General features: G+C 44.7%; 1 long non-coding RNA gene across 1 annotated transcript in view; it reads right to left on the reverse strand.

Moving 5' to 3' along the window:
• Positions 1-20531, reverse strand: part of LOC146870148 (uncharacterized) — a 68608-nt gene extending 48077 nt beyond the window's left edge. The window contains exons 1-2 of the long non-coding RNA XR_014959055.1: positions 20331-20531; positions 5569-5679 (exon numbers count right to left, since the gene is read on the reverse strand). This is a non-coding gene — a long non-coding RNA (uncharacterized LOC146870148). The remainder of the gene's footprint in view (positions 1-5568; positions 5680-20330) is intronic.
• Positions 20532-20772: the final 241 nt, after the last annotated feature.

The raw sequence follows: 20772 nt of genomic DNA on the forward strand, positions 1-20772 counted from the left end.
GGAAGATCTTCACTTAGGGGCCGATTCCGATCGGAAGGGCTCCGACCGATGGTCGGAGCCCTTCCGACCGATTCGGATCATGTTGGCCGGATTCCTTTCCACCCGAGCCATTCCGATGGGCTCAGTCGGAAAGGAATCCAACACGGATTTCCGGATTGCGGACAACAGGCTCGGAGAGCCCGTCCGCCGTCCGTAAATCTCCCAGTACTCCCCCGGCCGCCTACTTGCGACCGAGGGAGAACGATGGCAGTTTTTCACTGCCTTTTCGTGCCGGTTTTTCCGGCACGAAAAGGCAGTCGGAAACTGTCTTTGGGGGACCCCAGCCGGGCCCCCATGGGTGCGCGGCTGCCGTATGGCGGCCTGGGGGCACCTATGGTGCCCCTCTGTGGATCCCTGCACCCGGTGGCAGGCACCTTGGGGTGCCGCCCACAGGGTGCAGGGATGAACTGCACCCCTGCTTTCCGCGATGCTTGCATTGTGTTGGATAAGACTGCGACCGAACCCTGTTCGGTCGCATTGTACTAGCAGGGCCGTAACCGACGACAGCAGGTCGGTCGGTTACGGCTCCTGCACGATGTCGGATGGACCTGAGTCCGTCCAACATCGGAATCGGCCCCTCTGTGTTTATTCCAGTGTTTACAGCGGTATTCATTTACTATTAAAATATAGTATTTATTTAGTATGCATGAAGACTATGTAGTATGCCCACAAGCCGAAGTATGCAAACGAGGGAATACTAGTTCTACTCAACTACCCTTCAAATACATGATGACCACTTCAATTGATTGCTAAAAAAAGACTAGTAGTATTCCAAAAGAATAGTATTTGAAGCTTAGTAGTATTCTGGTAGGATTTATTTGCAGCTCTTGTGCTATTTCAAGAGCAAAATGAAGGTTAGTCTCATTGATTGTGACCACTGTTTGAAGACTAATGGTATTCTTCGTGAGCAATATCTGAATACTAACGGCAATGATTGTGAAGACTCAAGTAAGACTAGCAGAATTTAAAGCGAATGTTAATTGAACACTATTGTGCTATTTCAAGAGCAGAATTAAGGCTAGTCTCATTTATTGTGACCGCTAATTGAAGATTAGTAGTATCTTTGTGAGCAATATCTGAAGACTAATGGCAATGACTGTCAAGAGTTAAGTAAGACTAGCAGAATTCAAATTGATTGTTAATTGAACACAAGTCTCAATAATTCTGATTAATTTATAGCAATTTTTTTCATTTGGTTGCTTGCACAAGGCTTCTTTTAATCATGGCTTTTGGACTAAATTTTATGTTACATATCTTGGGAGTCAATAATTCTAATACGCCTGTTACAAACTCATTAGTCATGCATTTAGTAAGCATTTTATAATTGTGGAATGTGAGAAGACCGGAGCAAGAGATCGTAGGAGAAGCACAAAGCAAAAGAGCCAACCCAGACATACACAGGATTGTACCAGGAGACCCCTCCTCCTGCAAGTAGAGAGCCAGTTGAATTGTCGAGAACCTGACTGAATTCCCACTTGGTCCATGACAAGACAGGATCACCACCGTTTGTTTTCAGGTTACCCAAAATGAGCAATTGTGCAAAATTCAATTAGTTGTCAGATAAAAAAGTAATTGTTCTAATTCCTCCTGTGTTGATTGTCCACCAGACTCCATTAATGTTAGAACTTATAAAAACAATTCACTAAACACGTTTGTAAAAGGCGTTTATGGCGCTGACTTGTACATTTTTTTTAAAGGAAATGCAGTTGGACACAAAAGTGTGTGATATGACATTTCAATGATATTTGCCTATGGAAGAGCTATTGGCTTTGCCAATGTGTTTTAGGCATAGTGGTGTAGAATGGAGTGGCAGATAGTGTCATGTATTGGAGTGACAGTGGAGTCGCGTAGAGTGGCGTACAGTGGAGTGGCATAGAGCAGAGTTACTAATCTGTTGCTGCATAGTGGAAGTCCTTTTGTGAAGGTTGATGGGTCACCTTTCTGTAGCCTATTGCTGTATTTGAGTTTTAAAGTAGTACCAATGGAGTAAAACCTTCGCTAAGCCAGTGTTAACAACAATAAAACTGCCAAAATAATAAATGCTAAAATATGTAAAAACATTTGCTACATTCGTCTACAAAATTTGCCTTTTCTTACCACATATTTTAGTCAACTATGCCCCATGATTTGGTCCTCTTCAGCTGCATAATTCCAGTGGCCCCTACATAGATTGACAATTTCTTGAGATAATGGAAATACAGTTGCCTGTTGATTCTCAAATATTTACCAGCAGCAGCGAATAAGAAGAAAAATGTTTAGAAGTGAATAGTGTTACTAGGATGTGGTGTGAGTGGGTGATGGTATAGCGAGCAAGAAGCACAGTGGCTTTGAGTAGGGTCTGGCAAAACTGAGAGGGATATTGAGTGGTTTTGTTAATGACTGCAGATTAGTACTTCAACTGGCCTACAATGCAGTAGGTGGTGTTCTTATTTTTTTTTTTTTTAAGAGTCTGCATTTGGTAAACAGAAACTTATTTCCGAGATATGCAGGTAAGGAGTACAAAGGGAAAGTGCCAGAGAATTAGGTGTTTTGGGTTATGTGGTCCAGAAGTGCTCCTCAGTGGTCCCTTCTTTTTTTGTCTCATTGAGTTTATATTTTAGGTTCTATGGAAACGAAGAAGACTAAACCTGAGGTTACCACTCCACAACAAAGACTACCATACCACAATTACTGTCCATAACACATAATCCCAGTCTACATAATTCCTAAACACTAAATACCACATACTTTCTATCCACATAATTTGACTGCACAACATACAATATAATTCTACTACACACAACGTACATCCACTCCACTCCAAAAAACATTATCAAAAAACTTTTACATTTACAATGCCAATAGCCCTAACTTTCGCAAATGCGAGACCTATTACATTGCAAATGCTTCTTTAACTAGTTATCGCATTCGCAGAGTGATGGAGAAAGGGGGCTGGGCATCCGATCAGCGTTTAGGAATTCCGGTGTGTAGGACTTATAGGAGGTACCAAGAGGGCTTTTTGGCCCCCAAAGTCCTTCAGGAGTAAAGTGGACTTCATTCCCCAACCAGTAGGGTGCCAGGAGGCACATTTGCAGAATGGTAGAGAAAGGCTGTTTAGACCACTATAGGGGAATGAGGGTTGGGGACATTAGCTGGTTAATTATTGTGGTGCATGACTTACCTTGAGACTGTCTTCGCCTGCCAATATGCCATCAGATACACTAACAACTCCAAACCCTTTCACAGGCTTGCATCAGATTCTCAGATTACCCAAAACACTCTACAAGCACTAAAATAATTCTAAAATGTCCCCAGGATTTCTTCTCACAACCTATATTCTCATAATGCACACATTTTCTCAAAGTGAGGTAATGCATTATCAAATTACCACAGACCTTTACAAAGTCCCAGGCACACTAACAACTGCAAAAACGCACTTACAACTGCCTCAACACTGTCAGACACAACACTTAAGCAAACAATCCTAAAGTACACAAGATTGCCTCATGCACCACCACCTGACACCCTCTGAATGCCCCAAACACTCTTAAAAGACTACACAGCTCGACAGACTTCACAATGAACTTAAAACAATCCCTCAGACAACCTCACATCAACCCCAGTAATGCCAAAAGTACTAAAGACACCCATTACAATGCAACCATTCACCATGAAAATTCCCCTAAACATCATCACTCAGCCCCCGGTCACTCTCACATTGCCCCAGAGTGAAACAATAAACCAGTTGAGTGCACAGCTCCCTCCATGTGCAAACAGGCACCCTTACCAGCCGCACACACATTAGACCTCCCAAAACCTTAAAACAGATTCAAAACATCCCTCAGACACATTCAAGAAAATCTTTCAACACATTCAAAACAAAGAGAAAAAAAAAGATACATTTAGAGATTTCCAGTGAGATATGTGGCAATGCCAGACAGGCCAGTGTAATTTTGGTTCTGTAGGCCATGAGAGGGCAAACTAAAAACAGAACACACACTGGCCCTTTCAATCAGACCCTGTTGCCAGTGCCAGACTGCCTGACAGGCCAGCCAAACAATGTGGCATGAAACACAGGTATCACAAAAACCCACTGGAGTTCAGTGTTGGACTAGCATTTCCAGCAGTCTGGCACTGGCAGATGAGCAGATTTAAAAGGCCAATGTCTGGACTGATCTTTATATTCCTGTGTATAGTGACAGGGTCAAAAAACAGAAAGCCTACACAATGGCCATTTTTAGTTGGTCCACCTGGGGTGGCGAATTGAGCTAAAGAACGATGATGGATTCAACCCAGATCTGCGACAGGGGGAGAGTATCTGAAAAGTTTCAGCGCTCCGTCCATCATCTCCTTGTGTTTGCTTTGTCCACCTGGCAGTACCAGACTGATCAAAAGGCTAGCCCTACACAGCAAGTAAGAGTTGTGGCTCAAGGAAAATGCTTTGTGAGGCAGGAGTTCACTACGTTCACCTTTGCAAAATGCATGCCACTGAATACATTCTTGGATAAAATGCTTGGTGCAGCCTGAAGCCTTTCCTCAGCACAAACATAACTCACTCAGGGATCCATTCAAAAATGGAGATTCAACATGACTCCACATGAATAAATTTCAATTTTCAAACTTGCACTAAGTAAAAAGTACAGGATCAGAAACTGAACTAGTGACAGAAATGTCACAAACGCATTTGTTGATTATTACAAAAGTGAAACACATCATGCTTACTCATGATGGCTAACTGAACTGTCCGGGTCTCGTTATTGCTCTCCTTTGAGCTCCTGTCTGACTGATTATGTGGGGGGCTCACTAGCAGAGTTCAGGCCTGGCTGGGGGATGCATGCTGCACTGTTTCTGGGGCTGACAGCAGCACGCAGCAGATCTCACTCACCAATAGCTGGCCGAACAGCTTATGTATCCTCTGCAGCCTGTGACACATAAGTGAAATGCAAAAGTCAGACACAAAATTCGGCTTTCTGAAACTGGAGATCAGCACGCTCAGTAATCTGTCCCTGGGCAAATACAATCATAATAATTGTCACCCATGCTCCCTAGCCAGTACGGCTTAACTTTGTAATTTGAAAAGTATTCCAAATGCATGCTTTATATTTTGTGACATAGTATAGAGTACTTGTAAAATGTGTTACGAAATACAAGTGATGTTTTAAAACCTTGAGGCAGAACTCTAGCAATCAGTGTTGGAGGCGAGAGGCAGATGTTGGAAAAGTGTAGAAAATATGTCAAGTGCCAGTGCTTCAACCTTGGGTTTTGAAAAGAACAGGGGCAAAACAGCAATCGAATATCAGGTACAACAAGCAGAGGAGAACGTGGAAAATCAATGACTTTCACTAATGGCTAATTAGTGGTAACCTGCATATGCACAAGAAATATACAAAACATATACGCCTGAATAAAATAAATAATGCAAAGAACTAAGACTATAGCACATTAAAAATGTATCTTCATAAAAGACCTGAGGTGAGCAGTGGATGTAGGACTCTAACCTTAACAATAAAAAAATTAATGAGCTGGATAGTGGTGGCTTTCAAAACTTACCTGTTGGAACAGTTCCACACCTCCTGGTCCTCACCATCTTCCTTTCAGCCTTTCACGGTTCATCTGGCAAAGGGTGACGACAAGACGTGACACCCAAAGCGTGAAGCACCCCTAGAAGGAGAGAGACAAACTCTGCTTCACAGGCCCTGGGCATGCATGTGAAAGTTGGAGGAGGGAGATCGTATGCTTGAGCTTTGTAAAGCTACTTGGTGAAGGAAGGCATCTCGCGTTCACTGAGACACAAAAGGCAAACCTAAACATCAAGAACGATATAGTATGGTAAAAATCACAGCACTTGCATACATATGGAGTAGTTTCTGTAGTGAAAGAAAAAGACACACCCCCGAGTTTCAGTGGTTCAGTCTACCATCTGCATTAACAACAAGCATTTGCAATAGGTCTTGCATTATTAAAGTTTGAGCTATTGGTGTTGCATTATTTAGCAATGCCAATAGCTCAAACTTTAATAATGCGAGACCTATTGCATTGCAAATGCTTGTTACTAGTGCTGACACTACCTTAAGGTGAGGCAAACCGTTCCTTTAGTAACAAGCAGGTGCCAGATTGTAACTAAAGGCATCAAATATGGTCCCTTTGCTAAAGGAGTAGCAAAATTGAATTTCAACATGACTTAAAAAACGCTTGCACTGTAGATGGCTGCAGCATAATCTTTATCTCGGTTGTGCTGCAATGCAGAAGGTGAGAGATTGTTTTTTTTTTCAAGATCTCGTCTGCAACAAAGCCTGCACTGTTGCTGGTGAGATGCTTTGTTACTTGAGAAACAACAAATAAAAATAAAAAAACAACAAAAAAACCACACTTAAAACGCCCGTCCATTAATTTCAATTTGTTTGTTTCATCGTCACTTATATATTTAGTTTTTATTGGCCAGCACCAGCTGGTTTCAGTTTTGTGGTCTTGCTACAGATAGCTTTCTGAGGATTTTCGATTCACCTTCTTTAGATTCGATACACACAAAATCACTGCTGGGAATCAGCTGAAAATGCTTTACAACTTCTCCCCCTTGTTCTCTACAGTTCATTACACAGATAACACAGCTGCCACAACTTTCCTTTCTGTCTGGGGAATAACTCATTCCTAAAACATCCTGTGAATTTACAATAAAACATCTTGTAAGCAAACGCAAGTAGCGCTTTTAAGTCCTGAACTATCGTCAGAGGCGCCTCACCCTGCAGCTGGAAACAGTATATTGCGCCATGGCCTCATTCTAGTATTTGATTTAAACATCTTTGCATGTAGATTTATTTGTTTTTGTATTACTCATGGCTATGTTTTCCCTGATAACTTGTTTTCTTTGGTCACAAAAGAAATCGCTGCCTGTAACTTTCTATATCAACTTTCAGATTCATTTTTTTAAAAGTGAAGCCAGACGTAGTACCCCATTATTATTCATTGCAACACTAACACTTTAAACACATTCAGTGAGTTTGATCCAAGATAAATCACCTTGTGCAAGTCACCGTGCGACTCACCTAGGTAAGCATGTGACAGTTATTCTAATTATCGGTTAGTTGTGTAGTATTTTCATCAAAATGCCTTACAGTGAACGTTATTTACAATCATCAAATACTGAATTAAAATTAGTGCACATTTTACCTCGGAAGAGAAAGGCTGAGCTCACCTGCTGTAGTATTCCACCTACAGTCAGCATGTTATTGCTATGATACGTGTATTTATATAGTGTTTACTTCCCTGGGAGGTGCTTGAGCGCTTCACAGATGGGTAGCGGGGCGCTCCATAGAAGTCCAGTTTCTGTCCCAAGCATTTAGCTTGCCAGCCCAATACTCGGCACCCCTTCCATTTAAGTTACTTTTCAGGCACAGTTAATATACGGATCTTGCTGGTACACACGCGTGCAAAACAGATGCGTTTTAGTCCCTTCACTTCAATATTAATTCAATGACATATGTGCATACCATACTAAACAATGACAGCCCACACTATAGCATACCACAATATACAATCACAGGCCACACCATAGCATACGACACTTTACACCACAACAGCACTCTGGGCTCATCAGATCCTGCCCGAATTCCAACACCACAGACTAAACCGGCTAGAGATGAGTCTCCTCCTGTCTAACGATACATGAAGGTAAATTTGGACTGGCGTGTGCTGTCTGACTGGTCAAATGAGCAGGAAAGTGGATGCACAAGTGCATTTCTGACTTAGCCACGAAAATTTGACTCAGCATCTCCTTGCTCAAATAACCAAAGCAGCAGTTAATAAAAGAAAATGGCTCAGCGACTCTCCAAGCCAGCAGGAAACGCGCTTAGCAGCCCCCTCTGGCTCACCCACGCAAGCAGTGAAATCGGGCTTAGTGGCTGGATTGGCCACACTGACATGAAATCTGATTTCCCAACTTCCTATAATGTAAGCATGCACGGGGCTGGACTGGTCACACGCGACACTAGGGAAACCTCCGGTAAGCTGGGGTGCTCCCCTCTATAGAGCCAGGCAAACAACTTTTAGGGAATGCACACTCATTTTTGGCAGACACATATAACATTTCAAGCCCTTGCCCTATGAAATCCTCATTGAAATGTTCAGACTCAGTGCCTTTTGGGAATGGGACGAAGACGTTTTCCACCACTGACCATGGGTACAGGGAAACCTGATTCCAAACACCGCTCCAATTACTGCCACCTGGGAAAACTAGTTAGCATGCATGCATTCTAAGCAAGGCCGACAGCGGGAGGCAGGACTGCTTGGGAAAGAGATGTCAAAAGACCGTTCTGAACCAGCAATGAACGCAGGGAAGCTTTGAAAAAAGAACTCACGATTAAAAACACAAGCCCCTCGAGTGGTGCGCGCTCGTGCCACAGCGAACATGTGTTTTCAATTATCGCGCCCGTGTCTGGGCACGATAATTGAAACCACATCGCCTTTGGTGCACGTACCAGACACCAATAGGCCATGGGCGGAGCAATGCACCCGCCTTTGGCCTATTGCGTGCCGTCTTTCAGAAAAACACGCACCAAAGGCCAATCGAAGAAGCCAAAAGGAAAAGCACACGCCCAAGCGTGTGCGATTCCAGGCTCCATTTCTAAACTCCCTACAAAAGGGCTCTCGCCTGCGCGAGCAGTGCTGCGCTCTGCAAAGCAGGGCGCGAGCCCTAAAAACCGCAAAGCTAACGCCAACATACTATGACAAATACTAGCACTTAATCAGCAGCAGCTTTCGTCCCCCTAAGGTCATCTAAATGCAGCCTGAAAGCTGTGACACCAGAAAAAAACACATCAAAAGGAAATGCTGCTAATTTTATAATTTGAAGCTGCACTAGTTGAGACACCATCATAAGCGCTTTTACTAGAGGTGTGCCATGCACCAAGAAACATCTTTACGGAACGAATATCAAACGTTCAACCAGGCCTCGTTCGCAACATCGGGACACTTCAGATCAGTGACTCCATTACTCTGTAAAACATCCTCAGATCAAAGGACTTAAGGGGGTTAAACAAAAACCACAAATGTACGGCAACATGAAGCATGTGAAAAAAATATCTCGACTGCCAAAAAGAAGCCTTCTATGCCGGTTACCCTGGTGATGGGTTAAAAAAGGATTGCAAGCTGAATAGCTGTATATGAAATTTAAATGTTTCACGTTGAACAATCCAAAATTAATTGGAAAAGGTTATAGAAGAGGAGAATGACGGAGAAATCAATTCACCGATGGCAAATAGTGAATGGGGAAGGCGCATAAATAGGATTTGCCAGTGGGGTGCAACAGCTGGCAAATATCCTGCAGCCAAGGCATTACAATAATACTGATGAAGTGTGCAAGAGCTTTTGGAATCATTGCAGGGAACAGAGAAATACCCCTACAATAATGAGCCTATTCTATTCCGCCGCGGCCCATGCAGTCCCTGCTGCAGAATTCCATTACAGGACCGGAGGCTTCGTATTATGCTTCTCTTTCTCATTTATTGCTACTCACAGCAGCCAATGAAAACTTATATTATGTAAAACAAACTACATTTCCCATGATGCATGCACCACATCACTTCCTGCAGAGCTCCATAAGAGCCAGCAATACCGGAACCTGTCCTCTTTCTTTGCTGCTCACGCAGAAAGTTAAGTTGCTGACATCGTTCTTCCTTTTACATCGCTAATTGATATGTAATGTAATGGATATCTTTATTACAAGCTTCGCGACGCATTATTTATGCTTAATTTATGCCTAGAGCCGCTTTGCTGTGTAATGTTTATTTGGTGTTTGACTTCCGTACTTAGCCGTGTACGCGTGTTGGTTGCGCGCCTTTGGCGCTGTGAGGCTCCCGCTGGGAGCGGCAACGTTTGGAGGCATTAGCGAACCTCAATTTTCAAGTTTGGCGGCATTAGTGACCCTGAATTTTCAAGATCGGCGCTCGATGCGTGTGCATCGCGCTCCTTGCTCGGAAGACACGGCGCTCAGCCGCGCTGCTCTGTGTGCACCCAGCGCGTTCAGCGCTTCCTCTAACAGACACAAAGGTACCGCTTCGCCTTCGGCGGAGTATAATTAAATGCAGAAATAAGCGCAGAGGCTCCCCTCATTAGCCGTGAGCTGGGAGCCTGTCACTTTTGCTTTCTGTTACGTTCCCACGTGCGTAGCCCAATTGGGCTATATTTGGTAGGATTTAGGCTACGCACGTCGTTACTGCCCGGTTTTCTGTCGTTTTTCTTTCGTTTTGGTTATTCTGGTCTGGGATTTCCACGGAGAGCACTGTTTTATGCCTGGCTGGCTGCAAAAACGATCTGGGCCTGGAGGGAGCACACCTCCTTGGATTTCCTTGCTCTTTTTTGGCTCCACTACGCCCTGTGGGCTGTAATAATTGGGACACAGCTTTTGCGGAGGAGCTAGGTACCTGTGCTGTTGTGCTGTGGGTTGGCTCCCCCCCTTTTACTCCTCCTTACTGTTGCCTTATGAGCAAGTACGTCTATAAATTTGGCTCCACCATGGAAAATTGGGTGCACTATGAGGAGGATGACACCTTATATGAGGAGGAAGTAGGTACACCTTCCATCGAGGAAAATATTGTTGAGGCCCTGGACGCTTCCGTGCAGGAGTCGGTCAACAAGGCCCTGGAGAAGGCAGTTCCGGGAACTGTGCAGCAGGCATTGGCGACTGAATTGAAGCCTATTACCAGGCAATTGGAGAGGTTCGTGAAGCATCATGGCTTCACTACCCCAGCAGGGGTTCCGTCAGAAGGCACACTGCCTAAGCCCTGGCCTCATTCTGCCTCTTATTCTTCACTTCTGCGTCCGGATACGGAAAAAGAGAGGGTTCAAGATACCGATTCGGAACCTGGTTCCACCGAATCTGACACCCCAGATGATTCCCCTCCTAAGAAGAAAACTAGGAAGGCCAAGAATGTGGAAACTCCACAGACGACCCGTACTCCCTTTACCTTTAACCCCTCAGACATTGTTCACCCTAGGTCCTCTGATTGGCTGCCCGCCCCAGAGGTGGCGGCGTACCTGCACGAAAATGTGCGCAAAAGTTTTGACAAGGAGGTGCGCAACAGACTGAGGTCTGAATGTCCCCGGCCGGATCTCTCAGACAAGGTGGCCGAAACGCCTGAAATTGATTCCAGCCTATTAACTTTCCTTAAAAAGTTTGCTAAGGACCCTAAGAAGGGTATAGATCGCGCCTGGCGAGGGTGTCAAGACAAGCTTCTTGATGTGGTCGGTCCTTTGGCCAAGATCTTGGAGATGGCTCTAGAGGCGCAGGAATCGAGAACCACCATTGACTCCCCTGTGTTGGCGGGCTGGACCCAGCGGTCCATCTGCCTCTTAGGGAATGCCAACTGCGCAATTTCCACGGAGCGCCGAAAGTCCATTCTTATGCGCATGGACTCGAATCTAATGGAGTTGGCGGCGGCAGAGCTTGGGCCATTGGCGGACGGAAACCTCTTTGGAGACCATTTTGTCAAAGATGTGGCGAAATACGTGGTCACTTTCACGACCCTGGATCAAGCACAGGCAGGAATCAAACGTGTGTTTCAAGCTGGGGTTTTCAACAGGGCCGGACGAGGCCGGGGACGCTCGTTTGGCAGTCAGTTCTCCCAAGGTCCTCAGCGAGGAGACTTCGGTTGCGGCAGGGGAGAGTGGGACTCTACCCGCGGCGGCACCTTCTACCCTACCAGGCAGCGCTTCAACAAGCAACGCTTTAACAAAGGCTCCTATCGGGGAGGATTCCAGAACACTGAGTCTTCAGGTGAGCGCTCCAGACTTATTCCTTCTTCCATTGGGGGGACGTATTCAGCAGTTTTATCACAATTGGATTCCCACATGTGATGCGCCAGAAAGCGGAGGTGATATTGGTGACTCCCTTGTGGAAGTCGCAGCCCTGGTTCCCGTTTCTGCTGGAGGAGAGTTGCGACTTCCCCACGAGGATCCCATGGTCCTCGACAATGCTCCAGGACCCTCATGGAGAGATGCACCCGATGGTACTATCGGGGCAGCTGTCTCTGATGGCCTGGAGACTTTCCGGCAGCATTGGCAAATGCCAGGTTTTTCGGAGCAAGCTTCAGGCTTCATCAATCAAGCGTGGGCCCCCTCTACCAGGAAGCGATATTCTTCCGCCTGGGGGTGCTGGGTTTGTTGGTGCATGGGACAACATGTGGATCCCGTGGGGGCAGAATTACCCTTTATTGTAAACTTCCTGTCCGAAAAAGCGTCTGAAGGTTTAGCGTATCGCTCTGTTAAAAATTTCCGTTCAGCCATCTCGGCGGGCCACTCTCAGATTGAGGGCAAACCTGTCGGGATGCATCCCTTAATATGCAAACTCTTAAAGGGTATCAGAGTAGATAATCCACCCAAACCAAAATATTCTTCCTCGTGGGATGTCTCGCTGGTTCTTTCCCTGTTTAACAGATGGCCCAACAACAATATGTTGTCCAGGAAACAATTATCGGCCAAACTGGCCATGTTGACATGTCTGGCGGCTTGTAGACGTTCTTCGGCTGTTAAGGCTCTAGATATTACAGGTAGAGTATTTACTCCGGAGGGAGTTTCGTTTAATATTACGTCTAGAACTAAAACCATGTCACGCAGCGTAGACTATCATACTTTTCCTGACAATGCTAAACTTTGAGTGGTTCAATGTCTTAGGGCTTATGAAGAATGTACCAGGCCTGATGGTGTGGTACAATTATTGATTGCTTTGCAGAAACCGTACAAACCTGTTACTGCGGCTACTATAGCCAGATGGTTAAAAAATGTTATGCAGGAAGCAGGTATTGATACTCAGGTTTTTGGTGCACATGCTGTTCGAGGCGCTATGGCCTCTAAGACCTTCATGTTGTGTTCTACTGTTCAAGATATCATGCATTCTGCGGATTGGTCTTCTGAGTCAACATTTAAGCAGTTTTATTATAAACCGGTGGGTGACATATCCTCTGTCGTTTTTAATCAGCGTTAAACTAGCATAATACGAAGCCTCCGTTCCTGTAATAGAATAAAAAATTAGCTAGCATTCGCGCCAAGAATTTTCAATTCTATTAAGGACACGGAGGCGAGGATTATCCCACCCGGTTAAATTACAGTATTGTAATTATTGCCCACCCGTTTGCATATATATTCTGGTTATACAGAAGTTACGGGTTGTTCTATCTCTGCTTCTTTCAGGATCCGAAAAGAAGATGGATTAGTCGTAATCCTGCTTGAAGTTGACGTTCCTCCCAGCTGGTCTGGTTCTTCCACCTTGGAAGCTGTTGTTGGACTTTTTGTTTATATTATTGGACTTTAATGTTCGGAGCAAAGAAAGAGGACATGTTCCGGTATTGCTGGCTCTTATGGGGCTCTGCAGGAAGTGATGTGGTGCATGCATCATGGGAAATGTAGTTTGTTTTACATAATATACGGTTTCATTGGCTGCTGTGAGTAGCAATAAATGAGAAAGAAGCATAATCCTCGCCTCAGTGTCCTTAATAAAATTGAAAATTCTTGGCGCGAATGCTATCTAATTTTTTATTCAAAGGCGGAGAAAGGACGGAAACTGAAATCCAATGGCATATTCACATAAATAATGGACTGTGTGAAGCGGTGCCCCTAAAACGGACCCTTTTCAAAAGCATGTCCAGTCTGCGTCACAAGAATCTATAAAAAAAAGCCTATACTAAGTAAACCATCAAATATGCTTTCCCTGCTCAGCCTATGGATTCTTAACTCTACCTGGTTCCAGAATGTCATTCCACCGTCAGTGCAGTACATATAATGTTGCTGCGTTAACTACGCGGCTGCCAACTTTTCCTCACATAGTTTTGAAAAATAAAGCAATCACACTTTCGGCGTCTGCTAAGAGAGCGCAGCATTATTTGTTTAACTCGCACAACGAGGCTCCTCCGCACATGACCGGTCGAGGCGAATGTAAGGAAGCAATGGGATGGAAGGACGGGGCAGGCAACCAAATGCTGTGTTAAGTACTCCAACTCGAAGTCGCTTAAGTACGTTATTTTAATTATTTTAATTATAAACGCCAACACATGCGCCTACAGAAGCCGGAGCTAGGAACGTCATGTCAGTTCGGCGATCAGCTGTTAACTGTCAACTGACAGTCAACAGCTGGTGAACTCACTGAGGGTATGGTGTCCGCGCAGGGACACTAGAGCGCGTAGCGTGAACGGTGTCCAAGGGTGGACATATGTTAAACGTAACACATCTTCCCCTTTTGCAAATAAGAACACAATAACAAAATATAGATAGTGACAGTTAATTCCTGGGCACTGTGAGAATCACTCACAGACATAGTCTTTTAGTTTGACCGGTGGACCTAACAACCTTCCAGCCCGGCTCCTGCTAACTTGCGGTGAAGTTTCACTAGGCGGCGTAGGCGGCAACAGGCGCCTGGATCTCGTAGCACTTGGTTGATCATTAGTTCCTGTAGCAGGAGTCAAGATGGATCTAGAGTTGCTGCTCACAGATGGTGTCGATGTTGAAGGGAACTCGTAGTCGGACTCACAGTCTGAATAGTCAATGGTTGTCCTTTTGCTTTTGGTTGTAGGAAGAGAGTTCTCCATGGATACTGTCTGTTCAGAGTCTTCCTTTCCTTTAGTTGGATATTTGTATGCTGAAAGAGCGGAGAAGTGCGATACTCTTCCATCACTCAGGAGTGCTGAATTGCAAAACACATTTTGCACAGACAAGGGAGTGGTATACCTGTTCTGTGTCTTGCCTACATGCCCACTTCTCCTTACTTTGACCAGGTCTCCCACCTTGAGTTCCACATATTTACATCCATGTTTTTTGTCGTAGTTTTCCTTAGATTTGTGCTGGAATTGTGTAAGTTTCTCCCTGACTTCTCTTGTTGACCAATGTACTCTTTTTGCTGCTTTAATCCAGCCAACATTATCTCTTGAAAGCGGTGTCCTACCCCGCATGAGTTAATAAGGACTATGTCCCGTCGTTTCACATGGTGTGATTCTGTACGCCCACACCGTTCTGAAAACTTCTTGCTTCCAGTTGAGGTTATTATTGATTGCCAGCTTGATGGTGCCCTTTAAAACCCTGTTAAATCTTTCAACAGCACCATTTCCTGCAGGATGGTAGACAGACGTTGTCTTATGTTTGATGTTATGTCTGAGAATGTAGTTTTTAAACAAACCTGATGTGAATTGCGCACCATTGTCACTTATAATTTGTTTGGGAAGACCTTCCCGCGCAAAAGTTTCATCCATTAATTTGACTATACTTTGTGCATCCGGTTTGGTAGTAATTTTAACCTCAGGCCATTTGGTGAAGTGATCTTTTATTACTACTAAATACCATTGCTCAAGATCCTCAGACACTGGTCCCATTACGTCAATACCTATACTCTCCCAAGGCATTGAGGGGCAGGCTATGGGTTGCAATTGAGGTCTAAACGCAACCTGTGTTTTATCAGCATCCATGCACAATTTGCATTCTCTGACTGTTCTCTCGACATCAGTACTGACCCCAGGCCACCAATACATATTCTTGACTCTGCTTTTAGTCTCAGCAATTCCGAGATGCCCTTCATGGCATATTTTAAGTATTTTAGAACGTAATGACTCAGGTGGCACAAATCTCCCACTTCTCAGTAGGAATCCGTCTTCTAGGGACAATTCATCCTTGACTTCCCAGAAGTGCTTGAGGGGTTCCGGTAGTTTGTTTTTAGCAGACCATCCCTCATTGATTTTTTCCAAGACTTGACTGATTATGTCATCCTTTTTTTGTTCATTGAACCACTCATTATTTTCAATCCCGCTGTATTGTTCTAGGACATTCGCTATACACATTTCTTCTTTTTCGTTGTGTGTGGTCTCTTTATTTTTGATGGGCATCCTGCTTAGATAGTCCGCCACCACATTTTTCACACCAGGAAGATATTGAACTTTGTACACAAAATCAAATAGGCGTACAGACATTCTAGCCAATCTTGGTGAAGCAGTGTATAATCCCTTTGTGGTGAGTACTTTAGTCAAAGGCTTATGGTCAGTGCACAAATTTACCATTCTGCCCCAAATGTACTGCCTGAAGTGCTCCAGTGCCCACACACAAGCTAGTGCTTCACGTTCAATTACAGAGAATTTCTCCTCTGCTTGTGTAAGCGAGCGTGAGGCAAAAGCAACTGTGTACTCGACCCCTTTGGAGTCTCTCTGAGTGAGAACTGCGCCTAAACCCCTATTGCTTGCGTCTGTCGTTACATAATTTTGTAATGCAGGATCATAGCCTTGTAGGGGTAGAGCCGTGCACATATCTGTCTTCAAGTTTTGGAAGGCTTCTTCGCAGTCTTCATTCCATTCAAACTTGTTCATCATTTTAAGTTGTTGTCTAAGTGCATACGTTTTTAGTGCGAAGTTACTGATGAACTTAGAGTAGTGTGAACGTAACATACTGTCAAGCTGTGAGGACTCGAGAGGCCAAAGGCCTTGTGTTTAGATTGGGTGGGAGGTTTGACTGAGGAGCGGAGGGCGGGACTTCCGAGAGAAGGTGCGTCCCAGGAACGCGGCTAACCGCGAGGACACTGCCGGGGTAGGCAACCGTGACAGGTGGCGAGAAAGAGGGTTCGGCGGCACTCTGAAAACTTCTCGACTACACAGGCCAGAATGCAGCACAGCAGTTCAAAAATAGTTTGTCTTTTTGAACAATTATTCTAAAGATGGTAACATATTCCAATCCTAAAGAACGTTAGCGCTCACCCAAAAAGATGCATGTTGCGCATTCCAGACCCTGCTTTCCTAATTTGTATTTATTTATTAACATGATTACATAGCGCAGTGCAACAATTAAAATGTACACACATAGGGACAATTCACAGTTAAGTGAAGGGTCAGGTGAGGGCCACGGAGTCAAAAATGGCAATTCAAATGAACGGCGTGTGCATTGCTCATTAGTTGCTTATTATGAGAGAGGGCATTAAGAGATAGAGGCGATATTAAACAACATTGATCAGATTTTTCGTTTTTATATTGAGAGGTTTACGTTTAAATGGCAGAGCGATTCATAACATAAGGGCGGGAAACAGGGAGTTTAATCAGTAAAATTTATAATACATATAATGGGTAATGATGATGTGGTGGGTCAAGTGAGATATCCTGACCAATCAGGAAGTGCAGGCAAACGCCTTACGGATCATTTCAGCAGTAAAACAAACTCTAAATAATCACAGTGACAAATTCCAAGCACAAACCATTTGAAGAGTCAGCGATAACATAGCCACAAGCGAGAGCATATACAACCGTTTACGTGGTTTCTCACGAAAAAATTTCTTTCGAAGTGTTTTAAAGTTCAGAAAAGCAACGCCCTTCCTGATGGGAGGAATCGGAGCGTTCCAGATTCATTAACTCCGATGGATCTGGAACCCTCTTTGAAAGAGGTGGGAAGATCCATATTTTGCTTTGGCTGTGTAGTGTATATTAGCCTCCAGATTGGGATAATTTATCGGGAAATATATTTTGAAGTGTGGAGTTTTTGGTCTTTGTAAGTGAGGCATGAGGTTCTAATGGCACAACACGTCTCAACCAGGAGTGATATGATCACATTTTTGGTGCCAGTAAGAGAACTGAAACAAAACAAGCACGCGAGTGGTGCGTGCGCGCGCGCGCCACGCCCTATTGGTGTCTATAGACACCAATAGGCCATGGGCGGAGCAATGCGCCCGCCTTTGGCCAATTGCTGCAGTCTTTTATAAAAAGACGCACGCGAAGGCCGATCGCGTACCACAAAAGGAATCGCACACGCACGAGCGTGTGCGATTCCTAGGTCAGCCTGAATACCCCGTTTTTCACCTACTAAATGTCTCGCGCTGCGCGAGACCTAAAAACTGTTACTTTATGAAGCAGTCACGTGTCCCTGAACACAAAAAAGGGCAATGTGTAAGTAAGCGCAGCAGGTGACAGAAAATTTATTAAATAAATGGCACTGTTCCATTTCAGTAAGCAAACATTATTGCTCTATTATTCCCATTCCCGACCGCGAGGAACAAACTCAATCTGATAAATGATCTCAAGACACTGCAAAAACCTACATTTTGTCGCTTCTGTGAATTCTGAACAAGAAACGTGTAGTAGGGCAGTGCCATGGTAGTCTCTTGCGTGTTAAGAGTCTTGTCTGTCATTCCTTCTTTTTATGGCACGCTAAAAGTGCTGTGAAAACACATTTCAATACCTCAAATGTGTCACAGTTTGTGCTTGCAGGCCCGTTACATTATGAAGCAAACGTGTCAGTAAACACAAAAAATCTAATAAGTACAGCGCGGTAAAAGATAAGAAATAAAATGAAAGGCACCCAAGTCAAGTGACTATGTTTTTATATAAAGTCCAGAGTCAAACATCGCTTTAAATTGTGCAAAATGCAGTTCTGGCTAAAATGCATTAATTTGCAAATCTGTTTTTAAGTAGCAGATTGGAACGCTTTTATTTTCTAGATGGCAGATCCTTTTCGAAAAAAAACGCACCACAGGCTGGGATGCCGATATGCTGTGAAGGTGCAGATTTTCAAGCATAAAGGCTAAAAATGGAACCATGTGAGAATATATGTCGTTACTACGCATTCCGTTGCAACGCATGCCTTTACCACGCATGCGTTACAATGGAATGTTTTTTCTACGCATTGCCTTTACCTCTATTTTTCCTTTACCCCGCTTTTTCTTTTTTGGAGGGGGGGGTGGGGGGGGGAGACCCCCCCAAGCCCCCTTTCTTCTTCTTTTTGCCTTTTTCTTAGGTCTTCGCCGACACTAAAAAAGGACTGACGCATTTTTTTCTGATGAGGAAGACGTTGTTCCGTGATGACGTGGCTTGCGTGATAAAGACGGTCGTTGAATCAATACGCGTTGTGAAGACGTTTATGAGATAAGTGTACCGTTGTAAACGTAACGCATAGAAAATGCTTCGTGGTAAAGGCTGTTTCCCCCATCTGAAGTATTTCCTACATGTTTCTCGAACAATAACAATCGGGGTGGACGTAACTCGGGACATCCAATTCCCATCTCTCTGAAACGACCCAACCCTCGGCAATGTTCACTGCAAGCGGAATCCTACCTCTAGCTCGCAAATATAAAGGAATGAATTAAAGCACCGCGTTGTAAAGAAAGGCAGCTCCCGCCTTCCAAACAAAAGCGCGCACTTGCAGAGGACCCCAAAGTGGAGGAGAGGCTGGAAATCACACCCAACTCACTTCCACGTCTCACCCCCACCAACCAAAATACCAAAGAAACTGAGCATTTTTCTTCTTTCCCTCAGCCAGATCCATCTGCACACACTCCGGTGCAGCAGCACGTTAGACTTCTCACTCGGCCTGGTTAGTACAACTCGGATCGACTTCCGCTTCCGGTCCAGCCAGTGTTAGGAATGGCTGCTGCATGGTAGCCTGGATCCTACCAAAACTAGCCCAAAGGTGGCACATAGTGCTACTCTGAGGCAAGAGGGGCTGGGGCTATTCATGCAGCCTGGAACTCCCACCTGCCTCCCAAATTGAACAGTGTTCACATCAGAATCAGGGTACAAAGGCTCTGCACAATTATGTTAAAATGTCCCAAATACTTTATTCAATCAGTCCAATATTTTATATAGCTTATTTATCTGCAAATTGCGAGTAAGTCTGTTCCTAAAATGTCAAGCAAGTATTATATCATAATAAAAACAAGTATCTAGAATAATACAAACTGTGTTAAAAGAAGCTTGGGTGCCTTACCTATCAGGAACAAAAAACGCACAAAGCAGTTCTAAACCCTCTATAATGCACCTTCCAACAAGCATTGAAAATGCAATCGGTCTCGCATTTGTTTGTGATAGAGCCTGGTATTCAAGTGGGATTAAAAAACTGGGGGGGGTCTCTCACAGGGGTGTGGCCGATGTAATTAAGGTTGTGGCTTAAAACACATTGAAAAAATGCCTTCACGTTTCCCCGCTGCTCTGTGAGGGGTGAACTCGCCCCATCAATGCCATCCAGTGCCAGAATTTTGAAGGTGAGCTGGATGTAAATATGGACAAAAGTGGCAAGTTTAAAAAAGCTGCTGCTCCTATTCACTCAGCTGAATGTATGTACGCTAACAGAGCACAAAACTCTCATGTCGTCAATGGAGCACAGCAAGTGGTTGTGCAGTGCACGACGCTCATGCACCATGAGCAGAGACACGAGGACATTGGCTGTGCTCTCTCAGGTCATGAATGGAACCTCAGCGCGGGAGAGTGCACATCACCCCCACAGCACGAGCACTTGACAAGACAGGAGTGCAGCCTGCATAGGGACGCCATGCCATGGGGTTATGATATGAATATTTATTTACTCGCACTAACCTCAGTGGCAGTACGAGTCTGCAGACGGTGAGGCAGAGCCTGAGACTCACGGCTGAGAAGAGGACTCTTGTCTGGTCTGGTCTGGTCGCATGGCATAATGATGTGAGAGGCACAGGCGGTGCGCAAAGCGGCCAGGCAGACTGCAAGTAAACTTTCAAACTTCGACCTGCTCGCCCCTCCCACTTAGCTTACTCAGGCGGCAAATGGACAATGTTGCGAGTACGCCGCAGAGCTACAGTCCGCGAAAGCAATGCTGACTCAGCCTGGTCGGCGTGATCGGAACCACCTCCTGGCTAGAACATGAGATGGATTGTAAACACGTAATAAACACCGGAGCAGAGCAGCAACTGCACAGTGTAGTAAAATAATACAGAGAGAGGAATTTGCCATTCCCCATGGATTCACTGCCTCCCTCACCTCGGCCATCGCGTCTCTCCCATCT

The sequence above is a fragment of the Triturus cristatus genome, chromosome 1_1, assembly GCF_964204655.1.
Source record: "Triturus cristatus chromosome 1_1, aTriCri1.1, whole genome shotgun sequence".
NCBI lineage: Eukaryota > Metazoa > Chordata > Amphibia > Caudata > Salamandridae > Triturus > Triturus cristatus.